Source organism: Meriones unguiculatus, chromosome 17 (assembly GCF_030254825.1).
Source record: "Meriones unguiculatus strain TT.TT164.6M chromosome 17, Bangor_MerUng_6.1, whole genome shotgun sequence".
NCBI classification, from domain to species: domain Eukaryota; kingdom Metazoa; phylum Chordata; class Mammalia; order Rodentia; family Muridae; genus Meriones; species Meriones unguiculatus.
In genome coordinates this window covers 33,711,122-33,727,147 of record NC_083364.1, presented here as the reverse complement: position 1 = coordinate 33,727,147, position 16,026 = coordinate 33,711,122, and the positions used below count along the sequence as shown (strand labels likewise).

General features: G+C 43.9%; 1 long non-coding RNA gene across 1 annotated transcript in view; it reads left to right on the top strand.

The window, feature by feature from the left end:
- The window catches only part of LOC132648528 (uncharacterized), a 68,842-nt gene extending 56,190 nt beyond the window's left edge, over positions 1–12,652 (top strand). The window contains exons 5-6 of the long non-coding RNA XR_009586940.1: positions 8,487–8,660; positions 8,760–12,652. This is a non-coding gene — a long non-coding RNA (uncharacterized LOC132648528). The remainder of the gene's footprint in view (positions 1–8,486; positions 8,661–8,759) is intronic.
- Positions 12,653–16,026: the final 3,374 nt, after the last annotated feature.

Below are 16,026 nucleotides of genomic sequence, written 5' to 3'. Positions count from 1 at the left end.
CTTCCAATGAGCAAGCGAGCGAGCAAGCAAGTGAGCGAGGGGGACATACCACCCAAGGGAGAGTGGGGCCCTAAAATGGAGGTCAGCATAGAGGGTCAACCCTAGACAGTTAAGGCTACAGCTGGGAGGAGTCCCTCCATCTCAAAAGATAGTATGAAGTTGCCGGAGCTCTGCGTCAAGCTCCCCCTACCAAGAGAGGCATTTTATGCTGGAAAAACGGAGTGAACTCACCAATCTAGTGGCTGGTCAATAAGGAGAACTCACCAATCCAGCCAGTGTTGTATGCAGTAAATAGCAGTCTGGTACCAGGAAAGGAAGTCCCCAAACCAGGGAAAGGGGAGGAGTCCCACCTTTTGAGATAGGCAATAAGTGCAGTACTTATCTGGAGTCCAGTTGACCTGAGAGGTGGATTTAGGTGGACTTTCTGCAGCTTATAAGAATTACTTTTAAGTTTTAGGAAGGAGATAAAACTTTAGACATGTTAGTATTACAATTGTACTCTGCATTGTAGAAAAAGGCAGTAGACATATATATTTGTGTTAATAGCATAAGTATTTTTTAATGTGAACTCTGAAAAGGCCAAAGCCATTTATGAAGTAAAAGGGAAACTCACTTGATCTTAACTTTTAGTATAAGCATACATATTATGGAGGCTTACAATCTTGAGCTTAGAACCATAATAGTACATGGTATAGTGGAATGTTTTTGTATCAGAGTTAGATTAATAAATTAGAGCCCTATTGATAAAGGTCAAAACTCTGGACAGTCAATACAACAGTAGCATAGCAACAGGAGGAAATATTAAGCCTTTTTACCTACTCTGGACAGTCAATACAACAGTAGCATAACAACAGGAGGAAGTATTAAGCCTTTTTACCTATTTAAGGTATCTTAAATCACCTTAGACCTTGTAACCTTTATAATTTGCATTTACCAACCTTAAAACATTTTTTAGACCCTCAAACATTTATAAGTTGCAATTACCAACCTTAAGACACAGTTTTAGACTCTTAAACATGTGTAACTTGTATTACCAACCTTAAGACACTTTTTAAGACTCTCAAATATGTATAACTTGTATTTATTAACCTTAAAACATCTCTCAAATATTTTTTTTTGAGAGGGACCTTTGTATTTAGTTATTTACCATGAGACATAGTTGAAACTGCTATGAATATTTATTGTCCTTTAGCTAAAAGGATGGTAAAAGGTTTAATTTAGGTCTGTTTCTTGAGTCTGGAATATGTCTAGGCCTGAAAATAGCAGCTCTAGGACTTAGGCTTACGGCCTGGTCTCCTGCATATGAAGAGGACTAGAAAGGCACCTAAAGTCTCCCCACACAGAAGTAGGCAATATGTCCATGGGACCTCATTCTGCTCAATGCTGGGCAAGAGCTGTGGAGGTTACTGAGTAAAGAAGACATTCGTCCTCCCCCAGGCCAATGAGCTAGAAGGCTGGGAAGTGTCTGTGGCTCTGTGATGGTTGAACCTCCATGGCTGGGCACAGAGGACAAGCCTGCTTGGGAGCATTTTGACTTCCAGAGGCCAGTTTGCCAGCAGGCAGCTTTGGCATGTCAGCAGTGGGACCAGCATCCACTTGGCTGCATTTGAAAACGTCACCTGGCAGAATGAACTTTTGGCTATGCAAACCTCTTGCCTTTTTGCGGGAATGCCAGCAGAACACAGCTAAGGTCTAGAGCCCGTCAGGATGGCTCACTATTTTTACCAACTCCTATACTCCTATATGGACTCAAGGACCATCCTCAGCTGTTTATTAAAATTGCAGTGAGACCATGTTTGCATCTGTAGAACTATAAAGATGTATCTATGAGATGACTATTAACTTGCATTTGTTAACCATTAAATATTAGGACTTTAGGTTTTGTCCTTGCTAAGTTAGAATCTTAAAAGTCATGAATATAATTTATTTAAGTAAGAGCACAAGAGTTTTTGTATGATTTAGTATATAAAAGTTTATAGCTTATAATAGTCTAAGGCTATACTACAGATTAATAACATCATTTTAAGAGAACAAGACCAAGCTTATTTTAACCTTTTGATAGCAGAGATACAATAAATTGACCCAGTTTTAATATAAATATAATTTTTAAAATTAATAGATCTTAATTTAGAATATCGGTAAACAACTTGTACATAATAACGAACCCTTGAGCTATAAGTTCAAAACCAACAATTTAGCAGAACAGTATAAACCAAATTTAAAATTAACCAAGCATATTTTAACCTTTTCATAGTAGAGATGCAGCAAATTGACCCAGTTTTAATATAAATAAATACCTCTAAAATTAATAGATCCTAATTTAGAAAATTGGTTAACAATTTGTATGTAATAATGAACCCCTGAGCAGAACATTATAAGGCAATTCTAAAATTATATTTGAGCAACAGTAACAGTCTTATATTTTTTAAACCAACTTAATTTGAATAGATATTTATAACTTTGAAATTTTATTATTACATAAAATTTATTTGAAGCAGGTTTGAATCATAAGACAGTAAAATGTAACTTTGAATTTTTATAAAAATCCATCCCAACTTGAAATGAGGCTCGTTGTTGTGGCCTGGTCTAAAAGAAGATAAACAGTGAATTATGATTAAGACTTATAAATGTAAACCCAATGAGAAGATTATATAAAGAATTAGATAAGAGATTTAAAATATAAGAGTAAAGAGTACAGAAATCAGGGAGAAAAGATTGCTTTTTTTTTTTTTTTAAAGCTTGGGAAAAGCCTCTTAGAAGAAAGCACACAGAGAAAAGAAAAGCAGCTTGATGGGGGCAAAGCACAAGGCTGCCTCAGTGGCTAGGCATGGAGTGCTGGAGCGGGGCCTCTTTGCCGGAACCAAAGATGGCGCTGTGCCATGTTAAGTCTATGGTTAAGCTATAGTTATGCCCACTTCCTCCCAGGACCAACATGGCGCCAGAGATCTCGTGAGATTTTAAAATCCCGCGGGAGATTTAAAAGTTTCCCCCCACTCTGCTGGTTACTGTCCTACTCAAAACAGTGCGCCAAGGCTTTAAGGTTGATTTTTAGCGTGGTGTGAATCTCCCAGGCTCTGCGCAGGAATAGCAAACACACACAGTCCCTTTTGGCTCGCCTCCACACAGGGAACCCGGGTAGGGCGCCTGCTGGATTGGAGTGCGGGCACCAGCGGCAGGACAGGGACCCAAGCCTGGGGAGAGCGGAAGCAGCCCGGGAAACCAGGGAGGAGCGAGCGGTGCAGCTGTGTGACCTTGGCCCCAGAGGGTCCACACACCGGAGCAAGCTGATGCTTTACGCTGGGGCTTGGTTTTTGGGGATAAAGCAGAGAAAATCGTTTGTAACCATCCTGTCCAGAGTCTGAAAGGGGTCCTAGCTTTGCTAGGAGAACCCTATCCTAGCCAACGCGCCGATGTTATTAAAAAAGCATGAGGCTGGTCAACCGATATTCTATGCAGGAAGTTTATTAGGAGGGTATGGAGGGAGTGGGAAACAGGAAATGGTGGGGAGAGAGAAAGGGAAAGGGGGATGGGGTGCCCCGAGAGAGAGAGAGAGACAGAGACAGAGAGAGTGTAAGAGAGGAGTAAGAGAGTAAGAGAGAGACCATGTGTCGGGGTTGGCCCTTTAAGGGGCAAGGTAACCACACCTTTCAGGTGTGGCCACCTGGCCAGGGACACATGATGACATCATAAGTTGCTGGGTAACCCAGGAGCAGGTTGTGTTCCAAAATCCTAACATTAATCCCACCCACAGGAGGAATATGGACTATCTCTCTGATTTATAGCACTGAGCCAGGCAGTGGTGCTACACACCTTTAGTCCCAGCACTCAGAAGGTAGAGGCAGGTAGATCTTTTGAGTTTGAGGACAACCTTATCTACAGAGTGAGTTCCAGGATGGCCAGAACTGTTTGAAAAATAAACAGCAGCAACAAACAAACAACCACAGAGCCAAAAACAGAGAGAGAGAGAGAGAGAGAGAGAGAGAGAGAGAGAGAAGGAGAGCCGCAGTCAAGATAGGTGACTATTTGAGTATCTTACAGGCAAATGCTTGACAAGCTCATGGGGGTGGATGCCACAGCAAGAGAGAGAAACACCAAGGAATCTTATGGGTCAGGTACTTTTGAAACATCTCAAGTTGAAAAGCCACCTTAATATCGTCTATTTTAAAGCTCAGCCCTGAGCGGAAGTCATACTAAATTTTCAGTCTCCAGATCCTGCAGACCTTGAACCTGCTTGTGAATCCTTGTGTCCCCCGTGCGCAGGAGCAAATGCAGGCACACACTCTACTTCGTTTGCTGTAGTGCAACCTCCCCCATAAGCCTGTGCAGTCAGAAGTTGAATTCACAGGGATTCTTGAGAAGAAGAAGAAGAAGAAGAAGAAGAAAAAAAAAAAAGGAATTCCATACTGATGAGGTTAGGGTTGCAGTTCTTGAGGCCAGATGGTTTCCTGGAGACGTCAGGGTAACTGGGTGGAGGTGGCATGGGGAACGCCATCCAGGAGCCTGGAGAGCTAGGGTGGGCACTTGCATGTGGCCGGCGTCTGCTTGGCGCTGCGCACGGTACCTTCACAGCATCCCCGTCTGCCTCCAACATCCCCAGCCTGGGACCTAAGTTGCTCTATTCTATTCTTCACCCATTTCTGAAAACTGCCCCTTTCTGATGCTACTTCAAAGTCCCCTGGGAATGCCAAGTTGCCAATTAAGCCTCTTTGAGGCAGGTTCTCATTCCTTCCCCACTAATTGAAATGTTACTCCTTTTACTAAACCCATAAACCACCCAAACACAACGACCTTCCTCATTTGCATTGTAACAATGTCCCTAATGTCCTTCCGAGAGCTTTACGTGGAGCCGAACCTTTTTTCCACCCCCCACCCCCCAACGGTCAAAAGCAATTCCGAGGCAAAGGCCTTCATTTCCATCCCTATACAGCTGCTCGTTAGGCAAGGTGGAATAAATTCCCTTTATTCTGGATTCATTTCCCAGGATGATAATGTCTTTTTTTTTGTTTTGTTTTGTTTTTTTGTCTCAGCCCACTGTTCCCAAACTGGCCTTAATTGCTGATAGTAATTGAGTTAATGCGTATTTACAGCCGGTGAGGTTAAAAAAGGTCTCCTGTAGTTTTAATTTCGAGATTTTTATTTAACCTGCAATAAAATCATTAACAAGTTGTCCCCGTGTTAATTTTCTGGCCCTTTATCTTGTTTCTGTCTCTTGGGAAAGTAGTGTGAAGGTCCAGGGGTAGAACTTAGGTGCAGGGTTCCAGGAACCCAAGCTTGCTCCTCATCCAGATTTTTTTTTTTTCCTATTGAGAGAGGAGGGCCTCTGTGGGTGAAAGCAGATAGCCTGGGGACACGATGCTCTGCACTCTCCCAGGCGCTTGGCCAAGTCACAGGCAGGGTGATGAAATCCCTTCAAAGCCGTTGGGCTGGGCCAGGCTCAAACTCCCAACCAGCAGCGCCAGCCTAAAGTGGCCTACAGGCTGGGCACTGACCTGACACACTGCCAAGAGAGAAGGGCTGAAAACGGGGCTGCAGAAGGCACCTAGACTTGTGGGCAATGCCAGGGGAAAGCCGGGGGCTTTCCACACTTCAGCCTGGGAGGCCCGAGGCTTGTCTGTGGCCAGTCAGTCAGTTCTAACCTTCATATCTGCTTCCTACAAACCACAGAGGGACAGGTTCAGCTTTCTTCCTCCCCTGTGTGCCACGCCATAGGCCACTGGTGGCTTCTTTTTCTGGCATATCCAGAAACAGTGTTTGACTTACACTGTAGGGGGGGGGGAGTAGCCAACAGTTCCCCAGAACTTACACTGCGGCCTTGGCTTTCTGGACACACAACTAGACTGTCTAGGCCCTCTTCAAGTTAGATGTCACTGTGGGACAGATGGAGGTTAGGGGGAAAGAGAAGTGGGTGAGAAGGAGATGCTGCCACCCTCAGATAGTTTGAAGACAGATGTTAAAAGTGGCAGAGGCCCAGGGAGCTGAAAATTGTCACATAAGGGTTGGGGGACAGCTGTCCCACCCATCCTGTGCATACACATGAAAGAAATGTCTGTGGAATTTAAGCCAGTGCATGCTCTGGAAACTATCTGTGGCAGTTGGGAACGTACTCTACATCCTGACACGAACGGTGCCCTGCGTTGTGCCTGTGAATGGTCGTGTTGCTTGAGAGTCTCTCTCTCTCTCTCTCACACACACACACACACACGCACACACACACACACCCCGAGACCTTTTCCACATGGTCAGGCCCTTTGCAAAGCCTTTCCGTGGGCAGAAGAAGCGCAAAGCTGACCTGATTCAGTCATTACCCTGGCATCCTACCAATGCCACCTTTGCCGGCCTCTAGGCAGATTGAAGCATCTGACGAGGCACTCCCCTGGCACTCAATTCATAACCAACGTTTCTGAAGTCAGGTTCCTGGGTCCTGAGGGAACAGACAAAAGAAGACTAAACTGATTTCTGGGACACCTCAGCCTACGGGGAAAAGAGGAGTCTTTAGCAGTCCACTTGCCCCTTCATTTTGCGGACGGACAGATGGAGGCCCAGAGCCAGGAAATGTCAGAATCAGCCTGAAGCCTCTTGGCTTGAGCCTGGTGCTCCGAGGCTGATGACAGAAATAAGGCAGATGCCGTGTGCTGCCATCAACTGTCCCTTTGCAACTCTTGGTACCTGCTTAACATTTTTCATCCTCTGTAATTCATCAAGACGCATTTCATCGTGACGTCTCCGTATTCACAACTGACGCTATACAGCGCTGCTGTCTCCTCTAGGCACATTTCAAGTACAGCCCCCGGCGATTTCTGTGAGGTCAGAGATGAGCATATTGGGCAGTTCAGCTTTTCTCAGGTGGTTGTTTTTTTTCGTGTCTACTCGGAGGCAGGGGCTGCTGGGAAAAGCCTGACTTCAAGGCACAGAGGAGGGACTCCTTACTGCAGGAAGTGAGGCAGCCCTAGGCTGCGCCAGACTGACACCGTCGACAGGATTCATCCCATTTTACATAGGAGGCAACAGACACTTGCAGAAGTTTGGTGGTTCACACAGGTCTCTACAAAAAACAGCGAGTGCAGCCTCTCTGACCCCCAGCCCTTAGCTCTTCAGTGTGCCGATCAGAGGGGCAAGCTGTCCTCGTCTAACTAACGACATCCTCTCTTCCTGTCTGTCAAGCTCCAGGCTTATTTTCTAGCGTCAGTTTCCCAGAGTTCACAGGCACACTGTCCAAAAACATATTCCATATTCCTCCTACGGCCAATGACATTCTTTTTCTTTTTCTTTTTTTTTTTTTTCTTCTGTTTTTTTGAGACAGGGTTCCTCTGTATAGCCCTGGCTCTCCTGGAACTCACTCTGTAGACCAGGCTGACCTTGGACTCATGGAGATCCACCTGCCTCTGCCTCCCTGAGTGCTGGGATTAGAGGCGTGTGTCACCGTTGCCCGGTGCCAATGATACTAACTGTTGCAGTGGGTTCGAAACTCATGCTTTTTGCCCTTATCACTTCCTCTCTGGGAACTTCGGGAGAATCAGAATTCTGGATGTTTGGCTAATAACTCATAAAGTCTGTGCTTTTCTTTCTTTTTTTTCTCTCTCTCTCTCTCACTCTCTCTTTCCCCATTTGCCACAAGCTAGAATTATCTGGGAAGAGGGGACTTCAAGTTGAGAAAATGCCGTATTAGATTGCTTGGAAGCAAGTCTGTGGGACATTTTCTGATTAATGAATGGTCCACAAGAAAGAGCCCCACCAACTGTGGGCAGTGCAACCGCTGGGTAGGTAGTTCTGGGTTGTATAAGAAAGCAGGCTGAGCAAGCCAAGAGGAGCAAACCATTAAGCAGCATTCCTCCCCAAGGCTAATGCTTTGCTCCTGCCTCCAGGTTCCTGCCTTGAGTGTCTGTCCTGACTTCCCTTTATGATGTAAACTGTAAGAAGAAATAAACCTTTTCCTCCACAGGTTGCTTTTTTATCATGGTGTTTTGTTACAGCAATAGGCAGCAACTTGGACAGAGTGTGCAGTCCTCAGTTTACTACCAGGGCCCATGAGCACTCAGCGTGCCTGTGGCAGGGGCCCAGTGTCAGGAAGAAGTGCTGGGTGAGAGAGCGTGGAGGACAGCACCGGATTAGCCAGTCTCCGCTAAGAAATAGAGGCGCAAGCATTTTCTTCAAATCCCTTAGCTGGAACCCTGCAGAAGGAAACCCCACCTCTACTGTTCTCCTTTAGGAAGGCAATGTTTAGTATGGACTGTCAGTTGAGAGGATCTGGGGTAATGCAGGAGCGAGGTCTTGAGGCATGACTGTGTGATTTCTAGATCGCATTAATGTCTTTGTTGCTTTTCCTATTGCTGTTTTAAAATAACCCCGGGAGAGCAACCTAAGGGACAGAGGGTTTGTTTTGGCACATAGTTCAGGAATTGTCGTAGAGACGTCCAGGCAGCAGGAGCACACTCAAAAGCAGAAAGCAATGGATGCATGCTGCCGTTTAATTCCCTCTCTCCATTTAGACAGCCCAGGATCCCAACCAGGGACCGGTCAGAGCCACAGCGGGTGTGTTGCTGCACTTCCGTTAATACAATCGAGACCATCCCTTCCAAGTCTGACCTGAGCCAGTCTCCCAGGTGATAAAACTGACAACACTGACCACCATAGTGGATGAGGATAGGAAGAACCATCCTAATGTGAGTAACACTGTCCCATGCCCTGGGGTGGGGAGGGGTCAGATTGGGTGAAAAGAAAAAGAGAACCTAGGATGATGATTCGTGTCTCTCTGCTTCCAGACTACAGAGGCAACGGAAAATGCCACCTCATGCTCCTGCTGCTGTGACATCCCAGCCACGGACTGTGCCCTGGAACTGTGAGCCAAAACACACCTCCCCTTCCTTATGATGCCTTTGTTAGACATTTGTCGTAGCAACGAGAAAAGTCACTACAGAAGTATATGACATGCCTACCCTCTTGGAATATAGGTGTGTGTGCTCCCCTCTGCTCTCTATACCCTTTGAGTCCATCTCTTCTCCTTTATCAGCAATTCGTTTTTATCTTATGAGATTTTAAAAAAAGAGAGATTTTGTTTGTTTATTCATTTGTTTGTTTGTGTGGATATCCCCCACCTTCCATGGATGGGGTCACAGTCACTTAAACACTGGAGATTGTTGGCATAACGTTATTGCATGCTGTATAAAATTCATCCTTGTATTATTCACACGCTCATTTCTCTATCCCACTCTCTGGTTTCAATCCAGACACGACACTGTAATGCTTATTCTAAGATATCTCCTGTCTCAAGTTTGTGCACAGCGGCACACCATTTATTCTCTGTCTTGTCAATAAAGCTGGCCAGCAAGTAACTGGGCAATAGAGAAAATAGGGTGGGGTTTCTGATTCCAGCGAGGGGAGGAGAGGAGATTTAGCCAGGAGGAGGAGAGAGAAAAGGTCACCTTGAAAGGGCAGCTGGAGCATAGAAGGCCATAAATGCAAGTATTATGGGGATTTTGGGTGGGAAGGAGCTATAGTATTTTAGAGTATTCGAATAGTTATTATGCATTTAAATCAAATAAATCATAGTCTCTCTGTCTCAATTATTTGGGAAGTCGCTGGGTTAAAGAAAATTGTTGCTTTATTAATTTCATGCTACAGGAGATGGAGAGGAGAAAGAAAGGGTTAACAGGTTAGACCTGAGAGCCGCATCAGCACCCATTCCTTTGTATTTGATCACCTGGTTTCATGAAAGAGATTCGCTTCATGCATGCACACTTTACATTCACCGTGTGCTGCAGGGCATGGTGGCTTTAATCCCGGTACTCTGAAGGTTGAGGTGGGAGGATCTCTGTGAATTCAAGGCCAGCCTGGACTACCTAGAGAAACCCTGTCTCAGACAAACAAGTTCACCATGTTCATTTTCCACTTGGTGTATTTTTGGACCGTTTTGTTTTTAAGTGCAAACAAAATCAGAAAACCAGAGACCCAACAAACTCTTCCATCCTCTGGCAAGCTCTTGAGACAAGTCATTGCGTTTCAATGGATGGGTTCCTGGGGATGGAACACGGGATCTCAGGTTTGCTCAGCAGGCACTCTAACAACAGCCAGACTCCATCCCTGTGTCAACACATCATAGCTGAAATGGGAAGACATCTCTGCTCGGAGTGGTGACCTGTTGGGGACTCGGTTTGTCAGAGTTAGAAGCAGAGGTGTAAACACGAACTCTGTTTAAGTCAAAATCTAATTCCACCACTTCATTCTTCTTTTCTTCTGTAAGTACTCGGCCCGGTGTCCTGCTGAGTTTTTGTCAGCTTGCCACAAGCTAGGGCCCTCTGTGAAGAGGAACCTCAACTGAGAAAAATGCCTTCGACAATTCAGCCCGTGATGTGTTTTCTTGATTGATGACTGATGTTGGAGGGTCCCGCTTACTGTGGGGCAGGGGGCACCCCTGGCCAGGTGGTCCTGGGCTGCATAAGAAAGCAGGATGTGCAAGCCGTGAGGAGCAACCAATAAGCGACACTCCTCCATTCACCCTGTGTCAGATCCTGCCTGCCTCTTGAGCTCACACCCTGGCTTTCCTCAGTGATGGACTATAAGCTGTAAGGTGAAAAAAAAAAAAAAAGAAAAACAAACCCTTTCCAAGTTGCTTCGCATCATGGCGTTTCATCACGACAATAGAAAGCGAACTAAGACAAGTAATAATAAAGAGCCATTTTTCTAATTTAAGACTTAAAAACAGTTACTGTGAAGGTAAAGGCATATCATAGGACGAGAGCTTTCTCTCTCTCTCTCTCTCTCTCTCTCTCTCTCTGTGTGTGTGTGTGTGTGTGTGTGTATGGGAAGGTTAGAGGTTGGCTATGAGTGTCTTCCTCACTGGTCTAGAATGCACAGAAATCACCTGCTCCCTGTCCATGACCCTCCATTCTTATCTATCATTTTCCTGTCTCCTTCTGTGACAGGGAGCTAAGAGAACTCATAACGGCAGATCTGTGTTTTGCCACCGCCATATCTCTGGCTCCAAGGGGTGGACTCTCCTTTTGGGGTCTAGAGCTGGAGCCAGCATGGTTTCAGGTCAGGTCGGCTCACAATGGCTGGGTAAAGATCCCGAGGCCCACACAAGAGTCCCGCTCCTCCATGTCCCCTCCAAAGTGAACAGGGGATAAGCACCCTTGTAAGACAGTCGGTCTCATTTGGTGGATGTGAATTCAATGGCTCCCGGGCTCCATTCTACTCATCCTGGCTCCGGCTTAAGTTTTAAAACTAATTCTCTCAGCATTAATCTGAAAGGATTCTTCAAACAAAGGCTCAACTTCTGAGTCTATTTACCCAGTGTGCAGCTGTGTCAATCGGCCAAGACAAAGCCAGGCTTCCTGGCCAGCCCACAATGGGCGGCAGGTAGTTCTCTGAACAGAGGAGCCCAGGGCAGGGGCCTCTCACCAGGCCACCACCCTCCTCCCAGTGAGGAAGAGCTGGAGCCCAGGGGTCAAGAGAAAAGGAGGGTGTCCCTCCCCCACCTCCCCGACACAAGTGGAGACTGAAAGATATGATCTGTAAGCCCATCAATTAGGGCTATTAAAAAGGTAATTAGCCCTCTTCCATGGAAACCAAGGACAGAGATGTGAAAAGAGGGAAATTCATTTCCATGTGGTTACATTGTAATGTGACTGGTACCTTTAGTAACGAATGAGGTGCTACTGTTGAAAACATCACTTGATCATCTTGGGGAGAAGAGGACATCAATTCGGCTACAAGGATAGCTTATGATAAAAATAGGAATTATTTTTTTAAAGTCTTTAAAAAAACATGTGTTTCTTTTTTTTTTCTACTGTCAAACCCTAGGTACAAATTAAATGGCCAGATTTGGAAGGCTAAAGAGTTGAGAGCATCCCTTTCTCTTCATCCCTTTCTCTTCATCCCTTTCTGTGGCAGGAAGTAAAGTATGAAAATACCAACAATGCACTATTTGTCCTGGACTCTTTACGTGTGAAGTTCAGAATTTAGTGTCTCTGTTCCCTCTCTTTTCAAGAATGTGTGGATATTTTGATAATAAAAGGCCAAAAGGGAACCAAATGACGGAGAAAAGACCTTTTCATAATGAGAGTTGAAGTTCTCTATTGACATGGAACTGAAGAACAGGATGAGTCTCTGCCACACTGGCCCATTTCACAATGAACGCACAAACCTGTTTTTATTGCCTGTGTGTGTGTGTGCTTGCAAATAAAGAATAATTTAAACATTTTCCCTTTCCTACCATCTGATATTCTCCTTCTCTGTCCCTACATTTTTCCCCCAGTTAAAAAAAAATGCACATAGCAAGCTGTGCAGATTAGAAGTTGCCATTGGCTGTATATATTGTACCAATTAATCCATACAACAAAGATGTACTATGTTTAATGATCTCTGAAGACTACTGTCCCCCCCATCTACTTTAGGCAACCATGATTTTTAATTTTATTTCTATAGAGCAGTTGAACTTGCTCTTGAAATTTTCATAAATGAAATTCTATTTTATGAATCCTTTTATATGTGGCAACTTTTGGTTAAAATACTTTTATTTTTTTCTTATTTTACCTGAGATTTGTATTGATGTGGAGTGTGTTAATAGTCTATAGTCTTGTTTAAAAACATTATTTGGTTGTGTGACAAGTCCACAAAGCATCCATTCTTGTGTTGATTGACCCTTGAGTTCTTGCCAGAATTAAACTATTGTGAATAAAGCTGATATAAACATTCCTGAATAAGATTTTGGTGGCCAAATGTTTTCACTTTCCATCGGCAGTTTACCCATGAGTGAGATCCCTTGCTCATAGGTTGGGTATGTCTTTTACTTTTAAAAGAAACTCACGTGGGGTTTGAGAGATGGCTCAGCAGTTAGGAGCCCTCGTGGATCTTACAGAGGGCTGGAGTTTGGGTCCTAGCGCCATGCTGGGTGGCTCACAACCTCTTGTCACTACTGTTCCAGGGATGATCCGACGGTCCCCCTTGGACTTTGAGGGTACTGCACTTGCGTACATAGACTCATACACAGACAAACACACATACAAAACATGTTTAATAATTTTTTTTGAGCCATGGCTTCTCCATGTAGCCCTGTCTATCCTAGAACTCTACCTTTGACCAGATTGACCTTGAACGCAAAGATCCACCTGCTTCTGCCCTCTGAGTTCTGGGATTAAAGGCATGTGCCACCAAAAATAACTAGATAGATAGATAGATAGATAGATAGATAGAAAGAAATTTACAGTTTTCTAAAGAGTTCTACCACCTTATGTCTCCAACAGCAATATGATGAATGTTACAGTATTTCTACCTCCTAAGATGAATTTGGTGCCATGATAACCATAGCTATTTGGTAGCTATCTCCTGTGGTTCTAGCTTGGTCTTCTCTTAGGCTTAATAGTTTTGGGCACTTCTCATATTCTCATAGCCACCGGCACAGTTTCTTTCATAAAGTTTGTTTAAGTCTTTTGTCTACGTTTAGTTTTACTAGTGTATAGTGATTCTTTGCATATTCTGGATGAAAGTCACTTCCAGTCTGTACATATTGCAAATATTTTGTCTTGATTGGAGCCTTAATTTTCATTTTCTTACTGACCTCTTTTTAATGACTGAGTTTATTACTTTGATGAAATGAGGAGTTTCGGGTGGTGGTTTGATGGTGAGTATTTCCTGCAGCTGTCTCATCTGAGAACTCTTTGCCTAGCCCCGCACTGTGAAGGGACCTGCTTACTTCTAGCTGCTGTGTGACTAGTTTTTGTGATGAAATCTACTATTCATGTAAAGTTAATGTTTTACAGTGCTGGGGATTGAACCCAAGGATCATGCTAGGCAAGCCCTGTAACACTGAGCTGTTTACTACCTTCAAATTAATTATTTTGCTTTACTTATTTATTTTTGTGGTACTGGAGATTGAACTAGGGTCCTCATGCAAAGGCTCTATCACAATGTATGTTGTGAGGTAATGGTTGAGGGTTATTTTGTTTAAGAAATTGTCCAAAAGTTCAGCACCATCATGAACCAATTGATGATGTGTGACTTTCTCAATTCCCCATTTTATTTCTTTGCCTATAAGTCAATAACACATTGCTATGACTATTGCATATTTTTAATGTCTTGAAATTAGATAATGTGTAAGCCTTGAATCTTGGTCTTTTAAATTACTTTATTTTGGTCACAGTAAGTCCTTTTCAGTTTTGTATAAACTTTAAAATCAATCGGTCAGTTTCAAAACAAAACAAAACCCAAAAAAGACCTTTGAGATTTTTCTTGTGGGTGGTGAATCTATAGATCAGTTTAGCTAGGAGAGTTAACATCTGAGCAGCTTGAGCCTTTCAATGAATGGACACAGTTTATTGTTTACTTTATTTGTCTCTCAGTGATATTGCATAATTTTTAACAGTTTTAGGTGGCTTTTGTCAAACTAGGTCCTGTTTTATGTATTTTGATGCTACCCTGACTGGTTACTTTTAAAAGTTTTATTTTCTAAGTGCTTGTCATTAGTATGTCAAACCAGAACTGATTCCTATGTGTTTGACTGTAGAGCTTGCTGTATTGCCAAACTCCAGAGTTTCCCAGAAGACCTGGGCTCCCCAGAGCTCTACGCACATATGTTTACTTCATTGGCAAACGAAGCCTTGTGTGTTGCTGCCCAGTCTTTATGTGGTGTGCCCCCCACCTCCCACAGGGTCTTGCTATGTAGCCCAGGTTGGCCTTGAACTTAGTACATTGAATTCAAGATTCTCTGCCTCTGCTTCCCACCTCGGGAGTCCTGGTGCTGCTGCATCCGGCCTTCTTTCCTTTCTTCATTTTAAATGTAAAACTTTTTTTTTTTAATTTTTAAAAAACTTTTAAAAGATTTACTTATTTAATACATATGAGTACTCTGTTTGCATGTATGCCTGCATGACAGAAGAGAGCATCAGATCCCATTGTGGGTTGTTGTGAGTCACCATGTTAATGATGGAAATTGAACTCAGGACCTCTGGAAAAGCAACCAGCGCTCTTAATCGCTGAGCCATCTCTCCAGCCCTGTAAAACCTTATTTCAAAAATTAATGTGTTCGTGTGGGGTTTTCATGCACATGTCCTGTTAGGTGGTTCTCTTCCCTTCTCCCCTCTCACTCCCTCCACACCTGTTAGCCCCTGGTATTTCCCACTTCTGCATTCTGTTTCTTCCCTACTATGCCTCCCTTAAAGCTCTGCTGTTGCCAGGCACATGGGGTGGTTTGCGTGAGAAATGTCTGCCAAGATCTGAACGTAATTTTGGGATTAACTGGACTGGTGCAATAAGGAAATGAAAAAAATGACAGATACATAGACATACATACAGATACATACACAGACGCATACATATGCATACAGACAGACACTCAGAGACATACCTACACACACACACACACACACACACACACACACACACACATGTATCCTGACACACACAAACATATACACATGGACACACTTACTGACATGTACACACAAACATTAACACAAGGGCTAGGCTCAGGTAGGCTGTGCACTCTGGTTGGAGAAGTACCAGAAGCCTAGGTAGTCATTGTGTTTATTTTAGACATCTGAATCAAGAACACAGGCTTGCTGTATACTGTTTAATGACAAGGCAGATTTAGCTAATCCTGATGGTGTAACAGCATGGTTTGGTGCTTTGATTGTTAATTAATTTGCTCTCCGAGGTCTTTTTGCTGTCTTTTATGAGCAGACACTCATATACCCTAAAATGATGTTTGTAACTTTGCCTAAGAAATTATTCCTGATTGGCTGATTAAAAGGCCTAAACCTGGGCAGGGCAGACTGAGGTAAGTGTGGCCAAAGTTCATAGGTTTTAAAAAGAGGATGATCATGGGAAGGAGAAGAGGGACAGGTACAGGTGGAGAGAAGCACATGGCCAGCATGGATGGAGGAAGCATCCCAGATGAAAAAATAAGCAAGTATTCCTGGAATTATGAAGAGGACGTAGCCCAGATAGAAATTCTTCGATCAGGTGGTGTGGGATAAGGGCTTGGGAGATAAGGATATTTTAGGAAGTTATATCTGCCATGTCCCAGGTGAA